A 24,219-nucleotide genomic window follows, 5' to 3' on the forward strand; every position below is an offset into this window, starting at 1 on the left:
TGTCAGGTCTCCAATAGGTTCTATTTCCTGTACTAAATCCACCAGGGAACTTAGAAACCCCTTTAACAAAGAAATGAGGACCCCAAGAATAAACCACCAGTAAAAGTGACACTTCCTTGTTCTAGGAAGCATGAGGTCCCACTCCAGAATGGAGGTAGCTCTAGAACAACCTTCTGCATGGGATCTACTAGGACACCAGTCTTCTAGAGCCCCCTGCCCCTTAAAATCCCCCATTAGCCACACTTTTTTCTCAGTGGTAACCAACAAAGGCACTCTAGATTGAACCCAAACCACCAGCATAGATACAAAGATTTCCATTACAATAGAAGAGAAACACTCCATAGAAAAGACTAGAAGGTCAGAGGAAACATCCTGTAAAAGTAGAGCTATTATGGGGGAAGGAGGTGAAGAAGGGCATGCACCAATCTTTTAAAACCACACACTTAAAGAAAAATAACTTTCTGATGGAAAACAGACAAAAGAAGCATTTGAAATAATAATAGTTGATTTTTGACCTCAAAATAATTCAATTCCCAGAGTTTAATACACAAATAGAAAGACCTTTCTGGTTTGCTGAAGTGGTGATCTGATTAAGCACAGTAAATTTTAGGTGTCTGAATCTTTGGTATCCTTGGACATGTGGTGATGCTACTAATTTTAAGATAATGTCCTTTTCAAAAACCAAAAATATAACATTCTATAATTGATCAATCTTAAAACACAAACATAATCAATGAGATCAAATACCTAACAAATAAAAGGTAGGCATATGGCAGAGGTTAATAATGGCCCAAGGGAGCTTCCCTGGTGGTGCAGTGGTTAAGAATCCACCTGCCAATGCACGGGACACAGGTTCGAGCCCTGGTCCGGGAAGATCCCACATGCCGCGGAGCAACTAGGCCCGTTCACCACAACTACGGAGCCTGAGCTCTAGAGCCCATGAGCCACAACTACTGAGCCCTCATGCCACAACTACTAAAGCCCACGCACCTAGAGCCCATGCTCCACAACAAGAGAAGCCACTGCAATGAGAAGCCCGTGCACTGCAACGAAGAGTAGCCCCCGCTCACTGCAACGAAGAGTAGCCCCCGCTCGCTGCAACTAGAGAAAGCCCACGCGGCAACAAAGACCCAATGCAGCCAAAAATAAATAATAATAAATAAAATAAATTTTAAAAAAATAATGGCCCAAGGAATTACAGATGTAATCACATGATGTCTACCAGGTAAAGCAGAGCTTCTTAGTGAGGAGAGTGAGGAAAAGGCAGGAAGAGGAGGAGCCTCAGGGATTGCAGAGCCAAAAGGGAGACTCAAGTAGCTCATTCTGAAGGGACATTATGAATGTCCCTTTTTTTTGGTCTATGTAGATCCAAGGATGCCAAAATGGGGGGGGGGGGGTCTAAGTTTAAAATAATATATTTCTTAACCAAAATATTTAGAGCAGTAAAGAAAGAAAAAATTTAAATGGATTCTTCTGTACTCTTTTTCACTTTTTTATTGAAGTGTAGTTGATGTACAATATTTTGTAAGCTACAGGTGTACAATATATAGTGAGTCACAATTTTTAAAGTTTATATTCCATTTATAGTTATCGTAAAATATTGGTTATATTCCCTGTATTGTACAGTATATCCTTGTAGCTTATTTTATATCTAATAGTTTGCACCTCTTAATCCCCTACCCCTATTTTGCCCCTCCCCCTTCCCTCTCCCCACTGGTAACCACTAGTTTGTTCTCTTTATCTGTGAGTCTGCTTCTTTTTTGTTATATTCACTAGTTTGTTGTATTTTTTAGATTCCACATTTAAGTGTTATCATACAGTATTTGTCTTCTTACCCTTTTTTAAAAGTCAATGGGTCAGATTCTACCAAAAATTTTAAAGCAAATTCCTTATTCTGGGAGGATACAATCATTGAAGCTTCTGAGGCATCTTTTGGAAACTACCTGTGGACATGCCTCCTAAAAAAAAGCCCTTTGCTCCTTTTTTACCTCTGGGCATCTTCCCTCTCACAAGGACGGCATAACAGCTCAGAAAGTGTCTAGCAGTTGCAAAACCTAACTGTAATCAAATTATAATAGTCACACAGCTGGAAATGAATTGGGGAGGGGGAATGAAAGCCCATCAAAATGCTATAAAATGGAACTGCACATAAGCTGATGTAACAAGGATCATGAGATTGATCAAAAATAAAGAACCATTTCCTGTGAAGCGTTCGCATCTGTGTCCCACCAGCTTAAATGCCTCCTTCTGCTAAGGCGATGCAGCTCAGTGTAACAGAACTGTCGAGGGTAGCTCAGCCCAGGCAAGGTGACACACAGCCTGTCCAGGGTGTCCTGGGGGCTCCAGCTTCCCTCCACATAACAGAGACCAGTCACATCACATGCATGAGAACTGACGAGAACACACGACAGAGAAGCGTCTGATGTGAGAAGCCGTTATCTGGTTTCCCAGGATATTTTGACAGACTGCCAAAAAAGATGTTAACTATTCCAACTCCAAAAATTCTGCTTAAAGAGAAACCATGGAAGGAAAGGAGGGAGGGATGGAGGGAGGGGAAGGAAGGAAGGAAGGAAGGAAGGAAGGAAGGAAGGAAGGAAGGAAGGAAGGAAAGAAGGAAGGAAGGGAGGGAGGGAAGGAGGGAGGGAGGGAGGGGAAGGAAGGAAGAAAATTGTACACTAAAACTCATCAACTGGATAGTTAGAGGGAAGCAGCCGCATAGCACAGGGAGATCAGCTCGGTGCTTTGTGACCACCTAGAGGGGTGGGATAGGGAGGGTGGGAAGGAGGGAGATGCAAGAGGGAAGAGATGTGGGGACATATGTATATGTATAACTGATTCACTTTGTTATAAAGCAGAAAGTAACACACCATTGTAAAGCAATTATACTCCAATAAAGATGTTAAATAAATAAATAAATAAAATAAAGATGGCTTCAAAAAATAAATAAATAAATAAAACTCATCAACTGGAGAGAAGAGGGTTTCCATTTTCAAAACAAACTTCTGGAAGCCAGTACAAAAGAAATCTACAATAGGATCTCAAATCAGACTTTTCTCGATATGCCTGGAACTCGCTTCCAACAGCTTCAATCCCAAAAAGAGAAACAAGAAAGTGAACTTGCTGAAAATGAGAAGTGCGTTTGGCCAAGTCCATGCCCCATACTGAATGGAACGAAAAAGTCAAACAAAGTGGCTCACTGGGTGAAAATTAATTTCATCTTAAATACTTTCCACTTTCATAACATGCAATGTTATTAGTAACAGGCATGCTGGGGGGAAATGTGTATTTTTAAATGTAATCTTTGTGTGAATGATACCTCCCTTATGTAAACAGGAGAGATTTTCTGAGGACTGGAACAACTGTATTAAAGACCGAAGCTACAAAAATGTGACAGCCATCACCCTCTGCCATCGTCTCCAGGGAAGTCACTTTTAAACAGGCCAGGCATTGGCAGCGATTCGGAAACAAAAGTTTAAAGCCTTTTTTAAGATATGTGAGGAGAAAAGAGACTTCATCCTCTGATAAATTCAAGCTGCACTTCTCCAAAAGTTAATTAGCCAAAAGCTTCACAGGGCTTGCTCTGTTCTCTAGAAGAAAATCAATGGCCAGGTCTCCCTAACCCATGGAAAGCAATTTAAACAGGAGAGGGGACAAACGTCCTTTTCAATGTGGTATTTCTTTTTTCTTTTATTGAAGTATAGTTGATTTACAATGTTGTGTTAATTTCAAGTGTACAGCAAAGTGATTCAGTTATACATACATATATATATATATATACTTTTGCAGATTCTTTTCCATTATAGGTTATTATAAGATATTGAGCATAGTTCCCTGTGCTACACAGTAGGTCCTTGTTGTTTACCTATTTTATATATAGTAGTATGTACATGTTAACCCCAAACCCCTAATTTATCTCTCCTCTCCCCATGTGGTATTTCTTTTTAAAAAATCCCACATTGATAGGATCCCAGGGGTGACATTTGCATTAAAGTTGCAAGGGGCAGGGACTTCCTTAGTGGTCCAGCAGTTAAGACTCCTCGCTCCCAATGCAGGGGGCCCAAATCAGGGAACAGATCCCGCATGCATGCCACAACTAAGAGTCCGCATGCCACAGCTAAGACCCAGCACAGCCAAAATAAAAAATAAATAAATATTAAAAAAAAAAAAAAAGTTGCAAGGGGCAGAGGAAGCTGGGAAAGGCTGGCAGCAAATGAATCATTTTGTGCAGTGGTGACCAGTGTGCCCCAGGCTGGGACAGGCACGGCCCAGCCTCAGCCATCACCTGTCTACATCAAACCAAGGGGGCTAGATTTTCCACAGGGTGATAGATGTCTTGGGCTCAAAGAAGCTGGCATAAGGCAGAGTAGAATGATGGTCTCATCAACAACTGACTTCAGGCTACTCAAGGCTGCAATCAGAAGCAGGAAAGGCAGGGGGGACAAATTGCTGGGCTCTCTGCCAGAGCAGGAGCCCCTCATGGCGTGTTGCTCGGAGCAGTACTGGCTGCCCCGTTCTGGAGCTTTTGTGAGGGGTTTTGTGGGATCCTTAGCGATCCCTTCTGGAGTGAGAGAGCCATCCTAGCTCCGAGAGCTTTCCAGTGGCCCGCCTTGAGCATATCTGTGGAGAAATGGATTCTAGACACCAAAGAGGATTCAGAGTGGAAAAAATAAGACTTCTCCAGAATGACTGCCAACTAGGGTCCACATGTGATTTTCAGAGCCTGTCATATCCTCTCCAAGACGCCCTGCTCCTCTTCCTCACATTTCCACCTCCCTCCCTCGAGACCTTGCCTGTTCTCTTGGATTCCACGTCCACTGTGCTAAACAGACTCCCAGCTCCGACCCCCAACCCAGACACCTAGGGCCCCTCCCTCTTCATTGTCCCTGTGGTCCCATGTTCTGACCCAAGGACAGGTGTCCTGCCCTACCTCAAACATGTGTCCAAGAGTGAATTCTTCAAGCCCTGCCAAAGCCTGCTCCCTCCCCAGTCCCCAAAGGGGTGGGAGCGGGGACCTGAGGGAACCCTGCTCTGTCTCTTCCCAGCACCGTGTCCTTGACCCTCCCCTATCCTTCAGCCCAGCTGGCACCGAATTCTTTCATGTCTCAGGGAGCTCTCCCATTCTCTCCTTTCCCACCCCGTGGCCACAGGTCCCTTCCAGCTGTAAAAACAGGACCTTGGCCCATCACAGCTATTTGTGCTCATAAACAGAGATAAGCAGAGATAAAGAGGAGCTCAGGCCTGTGGCAGATTGCTGGCCCTGCCTTCTCCCATCGGCCCCTCTTCTCTGTGGGCACCTGGCTTTCCTGCTGTCTCACTCAGCTGCCCAACTTCCACAACGGCCCACACACACACATTAAAACTCATCTACACCAATTTGCTAACTTCCTCCTGTTTGCATTTAAACACGTTTAACTCTAACTGAGGCACGGAAAGCCATCTCACATTTGTGCCGCGTTTTGTAATAATTAGCAAGCAGGGGGCAATATTTGGCAAGGTTGGGGAACCTTTTCATTTTCCTCACAGTTACACTGTTCCTAAAGCTGCCCTTGAAAGAAAACCAAGTTTAGTGTTTGCTATGGACTGAGTTGCATCTCCCCACCCCTGAAATTCACGTGTTGAAGCCCTAACCCCACAATGGATGGTATTTGGAGATGGGTCCTTTGGGAGGTAATTAGGTCATGAGAGTACAGCCCCCACAATGGGATTATCGCTTTCTCTCTCCCTCTCCCTCCCTCTCTGTCTCTGTCTCTCTCTCTCTGCCATGTGAGGACATAGCAAGAAGGCAATTACCTGCGACCCAAGAAGAGGGCCCTTACCAGACCTCACCTAGACCATGCTGCCACACTGATCTCAGACACCCCAGCCACCAGAATTGTGAGAAATAAATGTCTGTTGTTTAAGCCACCCAGTCTATGGTTATTTTGCTATAGCAGCCCCAGCTAAGACAGTGTTTCTTATATAAAATAGGAAGGGATATAGAGGATTTTAAGAGAGAGATTCAATCCCCTTCCTCCTCATTCTGTCCTCTTCCAACAAAAACAACAATAATAATACTATTAACAATGTCAATTTTACCTCAACTCAATGTTTAATATTTGTCTTCCCTACTAGACTACAAACTCCATGAGGGCAGGGACCACATCTGCAGGGCCACTGCACACAGCCACTCAGATTTTGCACTAAACCACACCAGGCACACCTTTCATATAAACTCCAGTGTGAACCGTACTGGAGCAGTGTAACCCAGCAGCCCTGCATACCTGGCTTTTTTACCGGTTCACCTCCAGCATCTAGCACAGAGCCCAGCACACAGTAAGTGCCCAATAATTCTTTGTTGAATTGCTTTCAACAACTCATATACCACTCACTTATGGTAGGAGTTTCAATCACAGCAGTAAAGCATATGGTGCATGCATGGTCTTCTGAGTTTTTTGCACATATAGGTTGGTGATTTAGATTACATGACTATCTACTTGCAACTTTAAAAAAAGTATTAAAAGAATGTTTGCAGGCACTTCCACTTAGTCCTCAGCACCCGGCCCCTGTTATTGCAGCAGTCTCCTGACTGCAATCACTATAGCTCTTTTCCTACCCAGCTGACAAAAAGAAGTCTCCCTCAAACCCAGTTTTCAATCTTGCCTGCCTCAGTACAGAAGCCAAGATGGCTCCCAATAGTGCCAAATTCTTCTACTGAGCTGTTAAGGCCCTTGGAGAGTCTTGGTATTGAGGTAGAACAGAGACTTGGAATTAGGCAGGTCTGAGTTCAGCTCCACTGCTTACTGGCTACACAAACCTGGGGCAAGTTACTTACTCTCCCTGAGCCTAAATTCTCCTTCCCACAATATGGGTACATAGCTCCTACTTCAGCTCCAAGATAATTAAATGAGATAGAACCTCTGACTCACAGAGGTAAATGCCTGTAATCAGTGGTGATTCCTCTCTCCTTCCTTCAAAGAGCAGTGTCTTCTGCCACTTTATGACTTGACCCTCTGCCTGAGCAGGCTAATGCCTTCCATGTGACACACATACACACAACAGTATCATTGAGGTTGTCAGGTACCCACACAAACCTCCAACCCAAGACATTAGGCAGCAGGGTGGTGAGGCCAACCTCAGGCATCAAGGAGAGCAGAGTAGATGTTGCACCATGATCTCAGGAGTCTAAAGCCTGCCCCAGGTACAGAAACCATATCTGGCTTGTTTGCTGCTCTATCCCCAAGCCCAGCAGAGCTTGCTGTGTTGGGTTGATGATGAAGGATTGAGTGAATGAATGAATGAATGAATGAATCCTTATCTGACCTTCCTGCGTATATGAAGCAGACAGGTCTTCCCTGGACCCCAACAAAATACTTTACTCAGACGCCCCCCCACCCCCCAAGTCTGGAATTCTTGCCTCCTGTCCTTGGCCTGGCTGATCTTACCCTGTTCAAGGACTGGCTGAAGTCCCACCTCTTCCAGGAAGCTTCCCCAGTTATTCCTGCCAATGGTTCTTGCTCTCTGCCTCTCTGAGCTCCCTAACTGTCTCACTCATGTTTGGCCAGTCTCTACCACCCTCCTTCTCTCTCCCCACCCAACTAGATTATAAACATCTTGAAGACAGAGACTAAGAGTTATATACTTGTGTGCTACCCCACCAAGCACAGTGCTGAGAATGTAGAAGCATGTGATAAATACAGATTGCTTGTTTGAAATGTCACGCCATCCTTAGCAAACTCATGGAAGCTTCACAGTTGAGGGATGCTGAGGACCTTCTTTCTCCAGATGATAATGAGGTGAGCCTGAAGTTACGTGGCTTCTCCAGAGCACAGGATTAGGCATCTGAAAACAGATATCCTATAAGTTCAAATCCTACTGAATTCTCTTCATCATCTTAAAAAGGGTCACTTCAGCTCTTGAGATTGTATTCCTCCATCTACAGTACTCACGCCAAGATGCAGAACTAACATTCCTCTTCTGTGAACTCTGTAAGAAGCTCACTGAATATTGTGCTGTGCTGTCATCAGATCACCCTAGGAAGACTTGCTCCTCTTCTGCTGATGCAGGAAACACCCTTTCTGTGCTTATCAAGAATGTCGTCACCCCACCTTCCAGAAGAAGGATCTAGGGCAGAGGTTCTCAAACTTTGGTTTGTATCAGAATCAATGCGGGCAGGAGGGTGGGGTGGCATTGTGAAATTCTGATGCTGGAGGTGTGCCTGTGATCCAGACATCTGGATTTTTGACAGATTCCCCCAGTGATTCTGAGAAATATGAGACTCACTAATTGAAGGACAGCACCCCCAAACTCCAAAGCAAGGGCAAGAACAAGAGAGCCCTGTGATGCTCTTCAGCCACGTTGTAACAGCAGAGCAGGAAAGCCTGGTTAACTGACTTTAACTCAGCTTGTTTTGTTCCTGTGGGAAATTTTTTTCAGGCAGCAGACATGGATTAACCTGGCAGCACTCACCTGCAGCAGACGAGTCCCACAGAAGTCCGCACCTCTCACAAAACATCCACAAGGCCTGGTCAAGGCAACCGTACGGAGATCCTGACTTCCTTAGGGCGGTCACTCTGGAGGCGACTCTGACCTTCCTAACATCACAGGAAAGGCACCTGGGGAACGAGGGTATCGCCTTGCAAAAGCCAAGTCAAACGAAGAATTTGAACCCTAAAACTCCCATCATGACTTGAAATGCCGCTCAGTCTGACGTTCAGGCCCGCTAGACCCAATAAATCCCTTTTCCAGCATCTGCTCTGGTGAAGATTTTTCAGGGACTTATTATGCAAAGCTGCCTAAGCAAGACGGAATTTATATTGAACCGGGCCATGATTTCTGAGCTGCCACTGGGTGTTCTGATGACATACGCAACTTGGGGTTGAAGTCAAGGGGCAGCCAAGGACAGGAGACTAGAGGTAGGAGAAAAGCAGTGTGATTCCTTCCAGTAAATAATGGGAGAATGCGGGAAGGGGAGTGAGAAAAGGGGGATGCTCTGGGGGGGAGGAAGACTGTAGCTTTTCTTGTATCCAAGGTTTGCCTTTCAAATGGCATCCAGACTTGACAAAATAAATCTCTCCTCCAGAGGCTAAAGAATGTGTAGAATGCAACCAACTTTCAAAAGTGGGGGGAAAAAATTGCTTTATCTAGGGTGAAGCATACCTAGAAAGAAAACACACACCCATCACAGAAACTTCATTGATTAAGTATTTTTAGTTTCCCTGGTTCATAGACTATGTCTTTTCTAAAATCCCAGCTATGTGCTGGACACAGGTATGCTGTCCCCCGAGTGTGATTGCCAGGAGAAGCAGACCATGGATTAGAGACAATTCTTGGACAAACATATCCTTAGACCCCATCTTTGCTGCTGGAAAATAAGAGCCTCAGTGCTGCCCTCCCCAGTAAAGTGAATATTGGTCTGGCATTTAAAACACAGCCACAAAGAACACATCCTCTGTAGTCAATTCTCGATGCAGCAGTCCAAGGGATCTTTTTAAAATGGAAATCAGATCATGACATTCTCCTCCTTAAATCCTTCCAATGGCTTTCACTGCACTTAGAATATAATTTGAACTCCTTCCCATGGCTACAGGCCCCCAGACTATCTGGCTGTGCTCACTTTTCCTACTTCATCTTGTCTCCTACCCCCCTTCCCTACTGGACTCCACCCTCACTGCACTTCTTTCTGTCCCTCTAATAAACTAAAATCATCTCATCTGAGGATTTTGCACATGCTATTCCCTGTTCCTGGTATACATTTCTCCCAGATCTTCTCATGGCTGGCTTCTCTTCAAAGAAGTCTTTTTTCACTCACCGAATCTAGGGTAGCCCAACCTACTCCACTCCTGCTCTAGCCCTTACTATCTCGTATCCTATTTTATTTTTTCCATGCTATTTACCACTCTAAAAAAGTCTCTGGGGCTTCCCTGGTGGCTCAGTGGTTGGGAATCCGCCTGCCAATGCGGGGGACACGGGTTTGAGCCCTGGTCCAGGAGGATCCCACATGCCGGGGAGCAACGAAGCCCGTGAGCCACAACTGCTGAGCCTGCGCGCTGGAGCCCGCAGCCACAACTACGGAAGCCCGCGTGCCTGGAGCCCGTGCTCTGCAACAAGAGAGGCCACCATGATGAGAGGCCCACGCGCCGCAGTGAGGGGTGGCCCCGCTCGCCGCAACTAGAGAAGGCATTCACACAGCAGGGAAGACCCAACACAGTCAAAATAAATAAAATAAATAAACAAATTTTAAAAAATAAAAAAGTCTCTGCTTTCTCTTGGCCTGCTGATCATCTCTACGTAACAAAATTGTGAACTCTGGGCGAGAAGGGCCTTTATCTCCCTGATAACTGTATCCCCTACACCTAACACAGGATTTGGCACATAGGAAATGCTCGTCAGATAACACTGAACAAATAAATGAAAGATCCAAGCCAACCTGCAGCAGAGAGTTTGGAGGGTATGGAAGCCCAGCCTTCCAGAGGGCAAGAAGGTCAGTGCTCAGGAGAGGACCGTGCTCCCAGCACAGGCAATGAGAATCACACCGCCACCTTCTCACTTCCGATCCTCTCACACACCCGTGACAGTGGGTGAGGGACCAAGCCTACTGTCCATACCCAAATCCTGCTCATGACCCCAAAACGCCACCTATACAACCCAAAGCCTGGAGAGAAGTGGGACCAAGTGGATAAATGCTTCATGGTATCCGCCACTCCTTTCTATGCCCAAAAAGGACTTTCCAGGACTGATTCTGGCACCATAAACTAGTGGTGGCCAGAAGTGGTCCCCAGAGTAACTTACTCCAGTTCCCTGAAAGGGCCTCTCTCTGAATTAACCTCCTCTGCATGTACGTTCTCAGAGAGCTGATCCACGTCCTCTTCCAGAGCCCCAAGCCCACCGGTAGTGGCAGAGGCAGGAGCAGCATGCGGGTGGGGACGCACTGCTTGATGGGAAATCAATGGGAACTTGAAGGTCATCTGGAGGGCGCTGTCTCCCCATCATGCACCTGCTGGGATGGGATTTGTGGTCCTGACCTCGCTTGGAGACCTCTGCCCTCCTGTCAGAGTTGGTTAAAATCAGCCTGCAGAAGCAAACACCCTGCAGACCAAATGATCTCCGGGCCGTCCTTCTAAGGGACATCAAGCTAAACAAAGAAGCACTGAGTCTCATTTAACCTGCCACAAGGTTGAGAGTCACCCCAATTTCTCTTGGCAGCCCCCTGGGAAAACTGTCCCAGGCCTGCTGCTTTTGGAGGCACATACTTGTAAACCTTTTAATAAAGACAGAACAAAGCCAGGCTAACCAAGAGGCTGGTCATGTCTCCAAATTTAAATTCTCTGGTGGAAAAGGTAGAACTGCCTTGAAAACTCAAGATCAAAACTGAAAGGTGAGTACACTCTAGAAATACCTAAATCTGCCCTCATAACCGCTACATCCCAGGATAATGACAAAGGATACCAAAACCTCCACACTGCTTAAAGGAGGTCTATTTTTCTTCCCATCCCAACAACTATTAGGAAACATGACTGGATTTAGAACCTGATTCTCCTTTCCTCATGGACCTATTTTCCCAAGTCCCCTTCCTTCCTTCCATCTTTCCTTCCTCCCTCCCTCCCTTCCTCCCTCCCTCCCTTCCTTCCATCTTTCCTCCCTCCCTCCCTCCCTCCCTCCCTTCCTTCCTCCCCTCCCATGCCTTTTCTCATCTTCTTCCCCCAGTCTTTCCACCTCATCAAGAGTCACTTAACATACAGAACAGGAGAAAAGCATTCAGCCCACATCTCCAACCCAAAAGGTGAAGATGAGTCTGGTATAAAAGTGAGGACGAGACACCCTCAACATATTTACAGAAGGATGACAAAATGATAATGATCATAAAAATAATAGTGGCAAGGTTTCCATTTGTTGGGCACTTACTATGTGTGCCAGGCACTGTTCTCAGCACTTTACATGTATAATCTCATTTCATCCTCACAACAACCCCATCCTTCTATTTCCCCCTATTTCACAGATTAGGAAACTGAGGCTCAGAGTTTTAAGCGACGTGCCTAGGGTTCTAAGTGGCACTGTGAAGACAGAAGCCCAGGCAATTTCAGTCTTGCTCTTGGCTGCTACACTATCAACCTCCCACAGGGACACCACCGCCCTTTCACGGTGAGTTGAGCCTCCAGAACTGGAATGACTTGAACAATACTTCTTTTTTTGGAGGCACCTGGTTTCTCTAAGAGCATCACCGATTTGCTGGGTAATCTTAGCTACTTCTCTTTTTGGGGCCTCAGTTTCCCAAACTGCCAAACAGTCCAGAGGTAAACTTTCCAGTCACAGAGTCATCCTCAGTAACTCAAGAAGTAGGTTGGTTACGGGGCTGCCTGAGAAGATACCATCAGAGAAAGACAAAATGTCATGGTGTAGTTTAGAAACCACAGCCATCCCAAAAGTGGACAAGTGGTGATGGGCTCTGAGAGGCCCTGTGGGTCTGAGCATCTACTGAAGGGAGGAAAAGAAAGATGCCAGGTTATCATAAACTAGGGTCAGAGTTAAGAACCCCAGAGCGTTAGAGACCATCTGGTCTGATGCCTTTGTTGTACTGCAAGGAAAACCAACAACCAGAAAGGTGAGGTGACTTCCTCCAGTCACACACGGGCAGGGCTGAGAGTCAGTCCCCAGCCTCCAGGCTCCCAGCTCAGGGACTTCTCCACTGTTTACAGTAGGGGTCCGCAAACTGCAGTCCCTGGGCCAAATCTAGCCCACCGTGAATTTCTATAAATAAAGTGTAATTGGAAGACAGTCACACCTATTCATTTATGTATTGACTATGGCCACTTTCATGGTATTGTGGTAGAACTGAGTGGTTCCAATGGAGATCGCACGGCCTGCAAAGCCTGAAATATTTACCTTCTGGATCTTTACAGAAAAAGTTTGCCAACTCCTGGTTTACAGTATAAGCCTTGAATAATGAAAAGACTCCACCTTTGGAATGAAAGAAAATAGAATGGGAGGCCAAAGAGTCTTAAGCAGATAGTTTTACAATTATCCCAGCTGGGTACAACTTAATAAAAACCCATAAATACAGCTAATAATAAGGAAAACAAGCACTAGCTCACCCTACCTATTTAATAATTATCATTAACCACAGCAAGTAAAACTCATCACTGAACATTTTTTTCTAGCCTCCCTTGAAAGCCCTTTTTCACTTAGGAAATACTCTCGGCCAATGGGCAAAATGATGCTTCATACAATTGCACAGACCTCATTTCCTCCTGATGAGTTAATGACTATTGCTGAGGCAGTGGGGGAATTGAGAGCCGTGCCCCTCTCTGGGGTGCTCTCTGTCAAAGAGGAGGTGTTAAAACCCACTCGTCCCCCTCACTCTGAATAAAATCGTCAGGAAAAACCAGGCACAGCAGAGACCCTCATTGATGCTTCTTCTGCCCCTGGTGCTTCCCCGCCTCTCTCATCCATCTCTCTCTTCTCCAGAAAGTGGTCAGGATCAGCATAAGGCTGACAGAAGCATCCCAGCCCTTGGCTGTTTTGATGAGGATGGTCCATCCCATGGAACAGAGGGATGGTGCTTGGCCCCTGATAGGCTGAGGTGGGAATCAAGGCTGGACCTCCGTTCTAGGTCGGAGTTGGAACTTAATCACTGTGGGTAGGCAAGTCTCTCAACCTCTCTGAGCCCTGGGCTCCCATCTGTCAAATGGAGAGAATCATCCTCACATATTCCAAATGATGGAATATGGACAGAGCCAAACTAAGGGACAAGGCAGGTCAGCCAGGCAGCACCCTGGGTCCAATCTCTAAGTCATACTAAAACACCACCAGGAATGTAGAAAGCTGGAGAGGCTTATATTTACCAGCATTACCTCAGGCAGAGAACTTCAAGAAGTAGGACCCGGTCTGTGTGGAACAGTCCTGGTTCCCATCGAGGTCCTGGCATAACTGCTAATAACTCATGCTTTCCCTCTCAGAAGTGCCTCTGCTTGGCTGATAAATGATCAGGTCACCCTACTGATAAGCTGTTTAGAGTCAGAGAACAGTGAGATCCCCCCATCCAGAACATGGTCAGTGATGGCAGGAAATGGGCTTCTAAGGAAGACATGTCCAGTTCGGTCAAGAATTGGGGTGCAAGTCAGGGGCCAGAAGTGAATTATTTGGGACAAGAAAGGAGAGGTTGCCTCCAGTGACCCGGCTTCTCTGGTGGCCCCTCAGCCAGCCCTTTGCCTCTTCTTATATTTGTTAAATAAATATTTAGAGAATATCAGCCCTGGAGAGAAGAGGGGGCTTCAGAAAGTACTGTAAAAGCAGCGATGTACCAACAGGTACTTACCACCTGCCTGCACTGCTAAGTACCTTATCTAAAATCCCCAGGACCAGGTCCAGTCCAGGCCCTTCACTGAGCCCAACCCTGACTCGTTCTGGGGACCTGGACCCAAGCGAAGCTCAGAGCCTCCTTTTCTTCTTAGAAACTCCTTCCCATGGGGGCTGCACCTCGTCCACCAATCCTGCTCAACCCCAGGGATGCACGTGGCCGTGCTGTGTTCTGGGAACTCCGTCATTAAGCGAGCTGAGAGGCAAGTGAAAAGAAAGAAAGGTCCAGAAGAGCCACCTTGAGCCAGAGGCTGACGTCTGTGGGGGAAGAAGGACGGGCAGGGCAGCTGATTAGAGAAAAGGCAACAGAGGAGGAAGAGGAGGGGGAGGAGGAGGCCGGGGACAGGAGTCAATATTGCAGAAAGGGAGCAACCTGGAGCACCTGCCTGCCCCACAGTCATCAATATCTCTTCTGAGGACAGGTTATCTGGGGAATTTATGCTCTCTAATAATTACCTTGCAGAGGGTTCCACTTATCTTACCAGAAGAATCTGCCAGTTGCCAGACAACACAGGGTTCTGGTTAATTCCACCCACCCTGCCCTCCACCTCTACCCAGCCCTCCCAGCTCCCCAGCTCCAGTCCTCTGACCTCTAACCTTTCCTCGCCTCTCTGGCCTGGGGGAAGTTGAGGGTAGAAGTGTCTCAACAACTTCCAGCAGATTTAAAGGCTCACTGGAGCTGACCGAGGAGGTTGGTGGGCTGTCCTGTGTTGATAGACATGAGAGATAAGTTGAGGCCGGGCCAGGGGATGCAGCAAAAGGCTACACAGGAAAAGCAGAAGCAATGTTTTGGGGCAGACTGATTTAACTATTTTTGTCTTCAGTTGACTGATGCCAGCAGATCCGGTTAGCATTAATTTTTTTTTTTTTTTTTTTGTCTTCACATCCCTCCTCAAAGCCTTCTGTCCCCACCCCCAGCCCTCCGATGATGGCTCCCTCCAGTAATGGTCTGGCCATTTATGCAGTAACCATCACATGCTGCCTTGGGGGGCCGGGGTCTCTATAAACACATGTCCCAGCCCCAACTGTGAGCTCCTGAGAGCAGGCCTTGGTTCAAGTCCCCTTGTGCCAGCATCTGCTCCTGAGCCTCAGCAGTACCACTGACCGGGCCAGGCACTGTTCTAAGCGCTTTAGAAATAGTGATACGGACTTCCCTGGTGGCGCAGTGATTAAAAATCCACCTGCCAATGCAGGGGACACAGGTTCGAGCCCTGGTCCGGGAAGATCCCACATGCCGCGGAGTAACTAAGCCCGTGCGCCACAACTACTGAGCCTGCGCTCTACAGCCCGCGAGCCACAACTCCTGAAGCCCGCGCGCTTAGAGCCCGTGGTCTGCAACAAGAGGAACCACCGCAATGAGAGGCCCGCGCACCGCAACGAAGAGTAGCCCCCGCTCACCTCAACTAGAGAAAGCCCGCGTGCAGAAACAAAGACCCAATGCAGCCAAAAATAAAAATTAATTAATTTAAAAATAATAATAAAAAGTGAAAAACACAGACGAAATCAAATTTAATAAAAAATATTAAAAAAAAAAAAGAAATAGAGATGCATTTCATCTGCACAATGGCCCCATGAGAGAGATGCTCTTCCTATCCCCCATCATTCAGGTGAGGACACTGGGGCTCAGACAGCTTAAGTCATGAGCCCAAGATAACCTAGGGAGTGGCCGAGTCAGGATGTGAGCAGGCCATCTGTCTCAGAATCTCCGCTCTTCAGCATTCCACTCACGCTGCCTTGACAGTAAATGTTTGCCGATCCATCGGAACATTTTATACTGTATCTACCCACTTATTTACGCTACTCTTTTCTAAAATAATAATTTTTCTTAAAGTGATAATAAGAACAGCCATCAGCTAACTGTCGTTGCGCATGTGTAGTTGCACATGTGTAGGTGCCCGTCCGCCCGTCCACCCTGCAGGGAGACGCCATTATTCGCCCCACGCTCGGCTCCAGCCGCCTGCCTGCCCCAGAGACACCAACCTCCTCCGCGCTCAGGGCCTTTGCACCTGCAGCTCCCTCTACAGGCACCCTCTCTTCACCGCCACAGGGCCGGCTGCCTCTGCTCCTCCTGCTGCGCTCAGCCCACCCCCTCAGAAAGGCCCTCCCTGAATTCCCGACCCACAGCACCCATTCTTAACCCACCTCTCTGGTTTATGGCCTTTTCAGCACCTTGCCAACTATCAAAACTTATTTTATTTATATTTACTTGCTACCTGTCTTCCCCCCACTAGATACGTCAGCTCCCGGGGAGAAAGGCTGGTCTGGTTTGTTCACCCCAGTATTCCCAGTGCCTAAGACTGGGTACCTGGCAGAGAGGAGGCACTCAATAGATATCCTGTAGGCACTGGATAAATGATATACCACTGGGCCTTATGGAACACATGGCGGCTGCTCAGTTGGACACTTTCATGTAAACCCTCCGATCTGTTCAATTTTCATTTATTGAGCCTTTACAGTGTACCACGAATCTTGCTGAGCACTTAGTATTTCATTGTATCCCACTATGAGACAGAGAATGTCTTTACCATTCCCATTTTACAGATGAGGAAACTGAGGCTTAGCAAGGTCACACATTCACCCAAGACCACACAGAAGCAGGGTGAGTTCAGTCCCCGTTCTGTCTGCCTCCTGAGTGTCTTGCATTGGCCCTTCTAGGTTCTCTCTGCCATACTTCTTCGGGCTGAGTCCCCCCAGGAGTCCTGTATGGTCAGCCACTTGCTCCCTCCCCTCTGCTTCTGGTGGCCTGGGCCAGCGGCAGATCAGAGAGAAGGAAAAGAGTGAGATGGGGTGCTTAATTCCCCCAGTCGCCTCCTCACTGGGTCACTGTGGGGTGGCTGCAACATCTACTGAAGGTCCCAGCTCCTGTCGGGCAGCCCTCTCCACACAGCTACCCCCTGCCATCCCAGTGACCTTCCCCTCTCCCCTTGACCTCGTCCTGGGGTGCTGCCATCCCCTTGTATGCTTCCCTGTCCGCATTTTCATAAATAGCCATCTTATTAAACACTCCTCGTTTCCTCCGGGGCAGTCTGCGGCTTTCTGCTGGAACCCTGAAACACAGAAACGCCTCCTCCTCCAGTCCCCCCGCCATGGCCACTGCCCCCTCTGCTGCCCCTGCTCACTGCGGCTGCCCCTGCCAGGCCCTTCCTCACAGCCTGGGGGCTGCCTCCCTCCAAGACCTATAAATAAACGTTGACTTGCTGGCTGGAAGGTTTTCCTGGCAGCCTCTGCTCTTTGCCAACCACTGAGGCAATACTGGGGGGAAAGGGGTGCTCCAGGGCAGCCCTGCAAGGACCACAACAAGCTGTTGCCTGGGACAAGAACGAAAGCAGAGGTTATCGGGTCCAGGGTAGGGGTCTCCTTTGCTGGGCTCAGGCTTCTCCTGGGCAGGCTGTTGGGGACCCTGCAGATGATGCACCAGTAACTCAAACAAAGCCAACCTCCCAACTTCAGTGATCACAGTACCACTTGTCGGGCCGCCACAGTGCGGCAGGTACAGAACTCAGCTGCCATGTGCAGACGTTCGCCGTGAAATCAACAGATGAGGAAACTGCAGCTCAAAGAGGACAGAGCATTTAACCAAAGCTACTAAGTGGTAGAGCTGGGATTAGAATACAGGTCAGTCCGAGGCCACAGACTTTTAACTTCCCACCAGTCCACGCGTTCTCACAGACCAGCGCTTCACTCCGCAGGAGCGCCACAGACTCGAACCCAGTCCAGGCAGGCAGCTCAGAGTCACTGGCCGCCCATGGCCAGACGGGAGTCGGGTGGAGTGGGGTATGGGCTAGGGAAGGGTGTGGAGGGCCCCGTGCTGCCTGGAATCACTTTGTCCAAGGGGCATGGCATCGCTTGGCCACAGCGAGCACTGACCAGCCGGGGGTCGGGAACCTGCAGAGCCAGCAGGAAGCTGTGTGCTTGTCCTGGGGCACCAGCATTTCAACAAAACCCGACGCAGGCTCGGACCTTCCACGCCCCTGCCCTGGACAGTCATGAGGCAACTGTGAAGGGGAAGGTGGAGGGACCAGGTGGAAACAAAAAGGGAGGAAGTCTCCCTGCTGTGGAACCTAATATTCCCCATTCCCCCAATTCAGGGACTAAAGACTTTGTTTGTTTTTTGGAAGGCAATGGCAAAAAAACACATTTTTGGTCTTGGGAGTGATTTTTTGGAGGACACGCACTCATGAGGATGCACACACACACACACACACATACACACCAGCTCTGTCACCACACAGCCCAAAATAGTCCACGCTTCAGTCCTGGCTGCTGGGCTCCTGGAGAACCCAGCTCGGCACAGCCTCCTGACCTCGGTCCACATGACTGCTGGCCTGCTCGTTCCCCAGAGTAACAAAGCACTCCCAGGACCCGGCAGCAGTGACACCTGCTCCTCCAGACCATTCCACCCCCACCAAGCTCGGGTGTCGCCGTGGCCCTGTCTGATGTGTCCTGACAGGACAAGGTCCAATTAGCAGAAGCCATTTCCAGTGACCCAGCGTGAGATGGGGCCCAAATCTCCAGAGCCGTCCTGAATCTCCTCTCCCCCAGTCCCTCCAAATCTGAAATCATTGATGTGACGTCTCTAGGTGAATGGCTCCCACAGCATTTTATAGACTGTTTGGAAAACATCCAGAACAGAAAATGTCCTTTTAAAAATATATATATATTGAAACACACAAAACTTGTTCTAAATCTGTGTACTACTGTAATTTGAATACTATCACTCTAATCAAAAACACTCCCTGCCCTTCCCTTTAAACACCAACAATTTAATCTCCCCTAAAGATAGGAGAATGGCAAACATGATTAGACCCAATTAATATACAGAGAAACTGAGAACAAAAGAAGGAAAATCAATAGAATTGCCTTGCTCTGACCAGTGCTGCAAATGAAGTAATAAGTTGAGGGAGATTTGGAGAGGAAGGAAACCAAAACTGTCAGACAGCAGTCATGAGGCAATTTAATGAAGCAGCAGCGGCCCATAGGAACTGGCCGGGCAAAGAAGACCACTATGGCTGACAAGACATTCCTGGGGATGGTAGGAGGGGCAGAGACAGCTGGGGTCACTTGCCTTCTATTCATTATCTGCCATGAGGTTCATCAGTGGTAAACTCTCTCTCACAAAAGCAAGACATAAAAGAAAGCAAAAGGGAGGAAGCACCCACACAAGCTGGCAATCTATTAGGGACATAGGTAATTTCTAAGCAGGCAAAGGCCATGTGGGTTCCCCCGACAGCTTCACACTAAGTTTAAATCCACCATCACTCTCCTCCCATCTCTCTTCCATATTCAGGGAGGAAGAAAGGAAATTAATAAGCCCACACCCAACTCCCACCCTAGTTGGGCCCTTTGGAGCACCCAAAGATGGGGTGAGAGAAGCCCCAGGAAAAGGGAGACCTTGAGAGATCACCATCCCCACCTCCTGCTTGGTGCCTGGAGCTCTGTTGGAGAGAAGACACCAGCAAACTCAACAAGAATTTAGTTGGGCCCGCCCACAAGTCCAGGCACAAGATGCTAAGTGAGATAGCCAGCTCCATGTTATCTTTGCACCAGCAGGAGTAAATTCCTCTCTGTCCAGCTGGGTTTCCTGGCAGCCCCTCAGTCTACCCTGCCACTCCTGGATGGGGGTTCACAAAGCTGCTCCTGGCCTATCTGAGTGACAGCCATTCACTCACTGAGCCAGTAAGTGTGTCAGAAGTGCCTACTCCATGCATGCCACCCCACTGAGAGGCAGCAAAGCATTTCAGTGAAGGGCTGGGCGCTGGCATTAGGAGGCCAGGTTTGAGTCCCGGCTCTTCATGTATTCGTTGTCTGACTTGTTGACTTGAGCTTCACTCACTTTTGTCATCTGTAAAATGGGGATAATAGGACCGTCTTCGTAGATCACTGAGAACAGATGAGATAACCTCACTGCGAGCAATGAGTAAATATTAGCTGTTGTTACTATGAGTTGGGTTCTCACCTCCACTCGCTGCTACCACCAGTGGCAGAAAAGACAGCTGGCGTCACTCTCAGACAGGACTGTCTGTTCCACTAGGCTCTCTGTCCACAAGGATGAAGAGCAGCAGAATGTATTAAAAAATAAAATAGCTCAATGCCACTGGCTCAGATAGCACCTCCACCACCAGTCAGCTGTCTAGCCAATAGGATCAGTGCTCAGAAGCTCAACCGTGAGTGGGTGGTTGATTCAGTACAAACCATCCGCACCAGCAGGAACCTAACTCATAGCACAGATCTTCTCAGTGGTGGGTCAAGGGCTTCTATCCCCTTTGCTTAAAGCGCACTTGGTCACAAAAGAGGAAAAGGCCTTAGCAGGTTGGAACTTTGGAATATTCAACAGGACATGTGGAAAGGTGGTGCAGTGGTTTCCTATTGCTGCTGGATGTAACAAATGATGACAACTTAGTGCCATAAGAAAACACAAATTTATATCTGACAGTTCTGGAGGTCAGAACAAATGATGACAACTTAGTGCCATAAGAAAACACAAATTTATATCTGACAGTTCTGGAGGTCAGAAGTCTGAAATGAGTCCTAGAGGGTTAAAATCGAGGTGTAGTCAGGGCTGTGCTCCCTCTGGAGGCTCTAGGGGAGAATCTGTTTCCTTGCCCTTTCCACCTTCTAGAGGCCGCCCGCATTCCTTGGTCTGTGGCTCCTCCCTCCATGGCACCACTTCGATTTCTGCTTCCCCTGTCACATCACCATCTCTGACTCTGACCCTCCTGCTTCCCTCTACAAGGACCCCTGTGACTGCGTCGGGACCACCCACATAATCCAGGATAACTTCCCCATCTCAAAGTCCTTAATTTAATCACATCTGCAAAGTCCCTTTCCCCATATTCACAGGTCCCAGGGGTTAGGGTGTGGACATCTTTGAGGGGCCCCTAGTCTGTCCGCCAAAGGTGGGTTCTGCTGCAAAGGGCACTGGAGAACTGTTACAGCAACAGTGAGACTGTGAAGAGTAAGGTTCCTCCCTAAACTCAAGAATATTGAAGGTGTACACCTGAAACTTACACACTATTGTACATCAACTATAGTTCAATTTTAAAATAAATTAATAAATAATAAAAATAAAAAGAATATTGAAGATGTCCTACTTTGAGAAAAAAAAATCTAATCAAAGTGGAAGGCATATGGTGCCTAAGGGCACGGGCTTTGGACACCCAGCCCTAGCTCCATTACTCAGTGTCTGTGTCAGCTTCTATTTCCCCAACTAGAAGTATGTACTAACTTACCACTTATATCATAAGGAATAAAGAATGAAACGCACCCTTCTCTCTACGCTGGGTTCACAATAAATGCTTAGTGAATGGCAATCAATGAGCTACCCACTAGCCCCATTGGTCAGTTACTCTGCTCTTATCAGCCCAGTCACTAAATAAACCAGTTTGACATGAACTACTTGACTGTCAGCAAATACCAGCAGGCCCTGTCAGGCCCTAGGAAGCAGAAGGGCCACTCAGCCCAACGCAGACTGACCCTATGAGGCCAGAGGGGCCCCAGCAGAGACACCCAAAGACCTAAATTCATGCTCAGAATTTCCTAGTCGGGACATAGTCCAGAAACAGGGATCTCAGTTTACTTTCTGCAGAAAGAAGAGTGTGAGGCCCAAGTACTCTTCTCTTCCACAAACTCATACTCCATTCCCCTATGTGTCTTTTTCTCTTACAGATAATTGCGTATTATTTTAGTTTGTATTGTGATCAATTTGGGCTGCAGGTTACAGTCAACAGTTCCCATTATGAATCTTTCTACCTTCCCATTTTGTAGATGGGAAAACTGAGGCCAGGACCCAAGGAAAAAAGGACTTTATCTTACAACATCATCGTGAGTCACTTGATTCCTTCACTGAAGTATCTCAAGTGAGGTTAAAAAGAGTTTTAGAATTTGAATCTCAGATCTCCTGCTAAATTAGCTGCGCGACTTCAGGAAAACTGTATAACTTATCTGAGCATCCCTTTCTTCATCTGTAAAGGAGATAGGAAAATTTGCCTTTTACATGGTTGAATGGTTAAATATCACATAAAACCCTCAGCACGTCAGATTTATGGAGCCCTTACCATGTTTTAGACACCTTGAGAGGCATTGTACATATTAATTCATTTAATCCTTACAACAACTCCATGAGGTAGGTTTTGCTAATTATTATTATTATTTCTGTTTTCCTAGAAAGCAGACTTCTTTGGGGGCAGGGATATTCTTTACATCTTCAGCCCCTAATTCAAATACCCTGTGAGTACTAAATGTAATCTATAAATACTGTTGCTGATAAAAAGAACTGAGAGGTCAGGTGAGTCTAGAATCATCCCCAGAAGGTTTTATGAAGGTAGAATCTGAAAGGTAGGTAGAATTAGAGAAAAGGAAAAAGGAGAGAGGGTAGGTCTTCCCAACAGGGTAAGGTGAGAAGCAAGGCATGTAGGGGATAGGACTAAGCATAGCACCTGGATCGGACACTAAGTAAAATTGCCTTCCTGCAGCTGCAGAGTCTGCTAGGATACACTCATTGACTTGCCTTGGCCAGTAGAATACAATGGAAGCTAGGCTGTGCCAGTTCCAAGCCCAGGCCTCAGAAGGCCTTGCACGCTTCCACCCTGCTCTCCTGGAAGCCTGCCTAGTTGCTTGGCATGTGAACAAGAGTGCGTTAGCCTGCGGGAGGGTGAATATAGATGTGGAGCAGAGATAAGCCATCCTGGCTGAGGCTCTTCTACTCCAGCCAGCCCACAACCTACTCAACAGCTGACCAGAAACACATAAGTGAGCCCAGCCAAGATCAGAAGAACCACCCAGCTGAGCCCAGATCAAGCTGTTGACCCACAGAATAGTAAGCAAAATAAATGGTTGCTCTTTGAAGACACTAAGCCTTGGGGCGTTTTGGTAAGAAGCAAAACTAATAGGAACCAGTGTTTCTTTCATCTTTACATCCTCAATAGCCAATACAAGGCCTGGCATATAACAGTTACATAGTAACTGGTTCATGAATAAAGTATTGAATCAATAAGTCAATAAAACTGTGAATTAATGAATGACATGCTGGAAAGTTGAAACTATGTCAGATCACATAATTCTATTGAGATACCTTGGTTTAAGGAATATTCTCAAATTGGGTTGTGAGATACCTAATAAAAAGACCCACTTCCTTTCTTCTTCTCAGTCAACGTTCTTTTTCACCAAGTTTAGTCAAGTGAAAAAGATTGTTTCACCTGAAGTTATAATGTAGGGTACGGTGATTAAAAAACTAGACTAGTTGTTTAGAGATTTGAGTTCTAGACTCAACTTTTCCAATAACTGCAAGACTTTACTAATTCTCTTAATTACCATTTCTACCTCTGTAAAATAGATATTAAAAAGAAAATGACCCTCCCCTGTCATCCCCTCACTGAGTTGTAGCAAATGAGATAGAGTGTGAAGGCTCTTGGGTGCTTTTTGCCATCAATAATTCTACCTCTTAATAAGCAGAGTTTTACTTGTTGACAGTTTCAAGTGCTTTTATAAATATATCCTTCTATAAGCTCCATTTACCCTTTCTCTATCTCTCTTCCCACATTTTGCTCTCTGGTAGCCATCTTTTCAACAACAACAAAAACAAGGTAGGAAACAGTTAAAATTATCCTTGATGGTGAGGGGAAAACTGTTGCTCAATCCAAGAGGTGGTATTTCTGGCACTGAGGATTCCATGTGACTAAGGTCAAACCTGACACCTGCCTGATTTACTCTCTGGGACCAAAGTCCCAATAGAGAACTCTGGGTCCCCACTAGGCCACACCAGGGGCTGCCAGCTGCTGAGGATACAGCCTGGTCCCACTCTTCTTCCAGCAGCTTCTGCCCAGGGTGGAAAATCAAAGTCTCCAAATTCCAAGTAGGGCTCTTCCAACAGCCTCAGTTCCTGCCTTGGGC

At 47.1% G+C, this 24,219-nt stretch overlaps 1 protein-coding gene across 4 annotated transcripts in view; it reads right to left on the reverse strand.

Moving 5' to 3' along the window:
* DPF3 (double PHD fingers 3) overlaps positions 1–24,219 on the reverse strand; it is a 261,509-nt gene that overhangs the window by 154,484 nt on the left and 82,806 nt on the right. The window lies entirely within an intron of this gene.

Source organism: Balaenoptera musculus, chromosome 2 (genome assembly GCF_009873245.2).
Source record: "Balaenoptera musculus isolate JJ_BM4_2016_0621 chromosome 2, mBalMus1.pri.v3, whole genome shotgun sequence".
Lineage (NCBI taxonomy): Eukaryota > Metazoa > Chordata > Mammalia > Artiodactyla > Balaenopteridae > Balaenoptera > Balaenoptera musculus.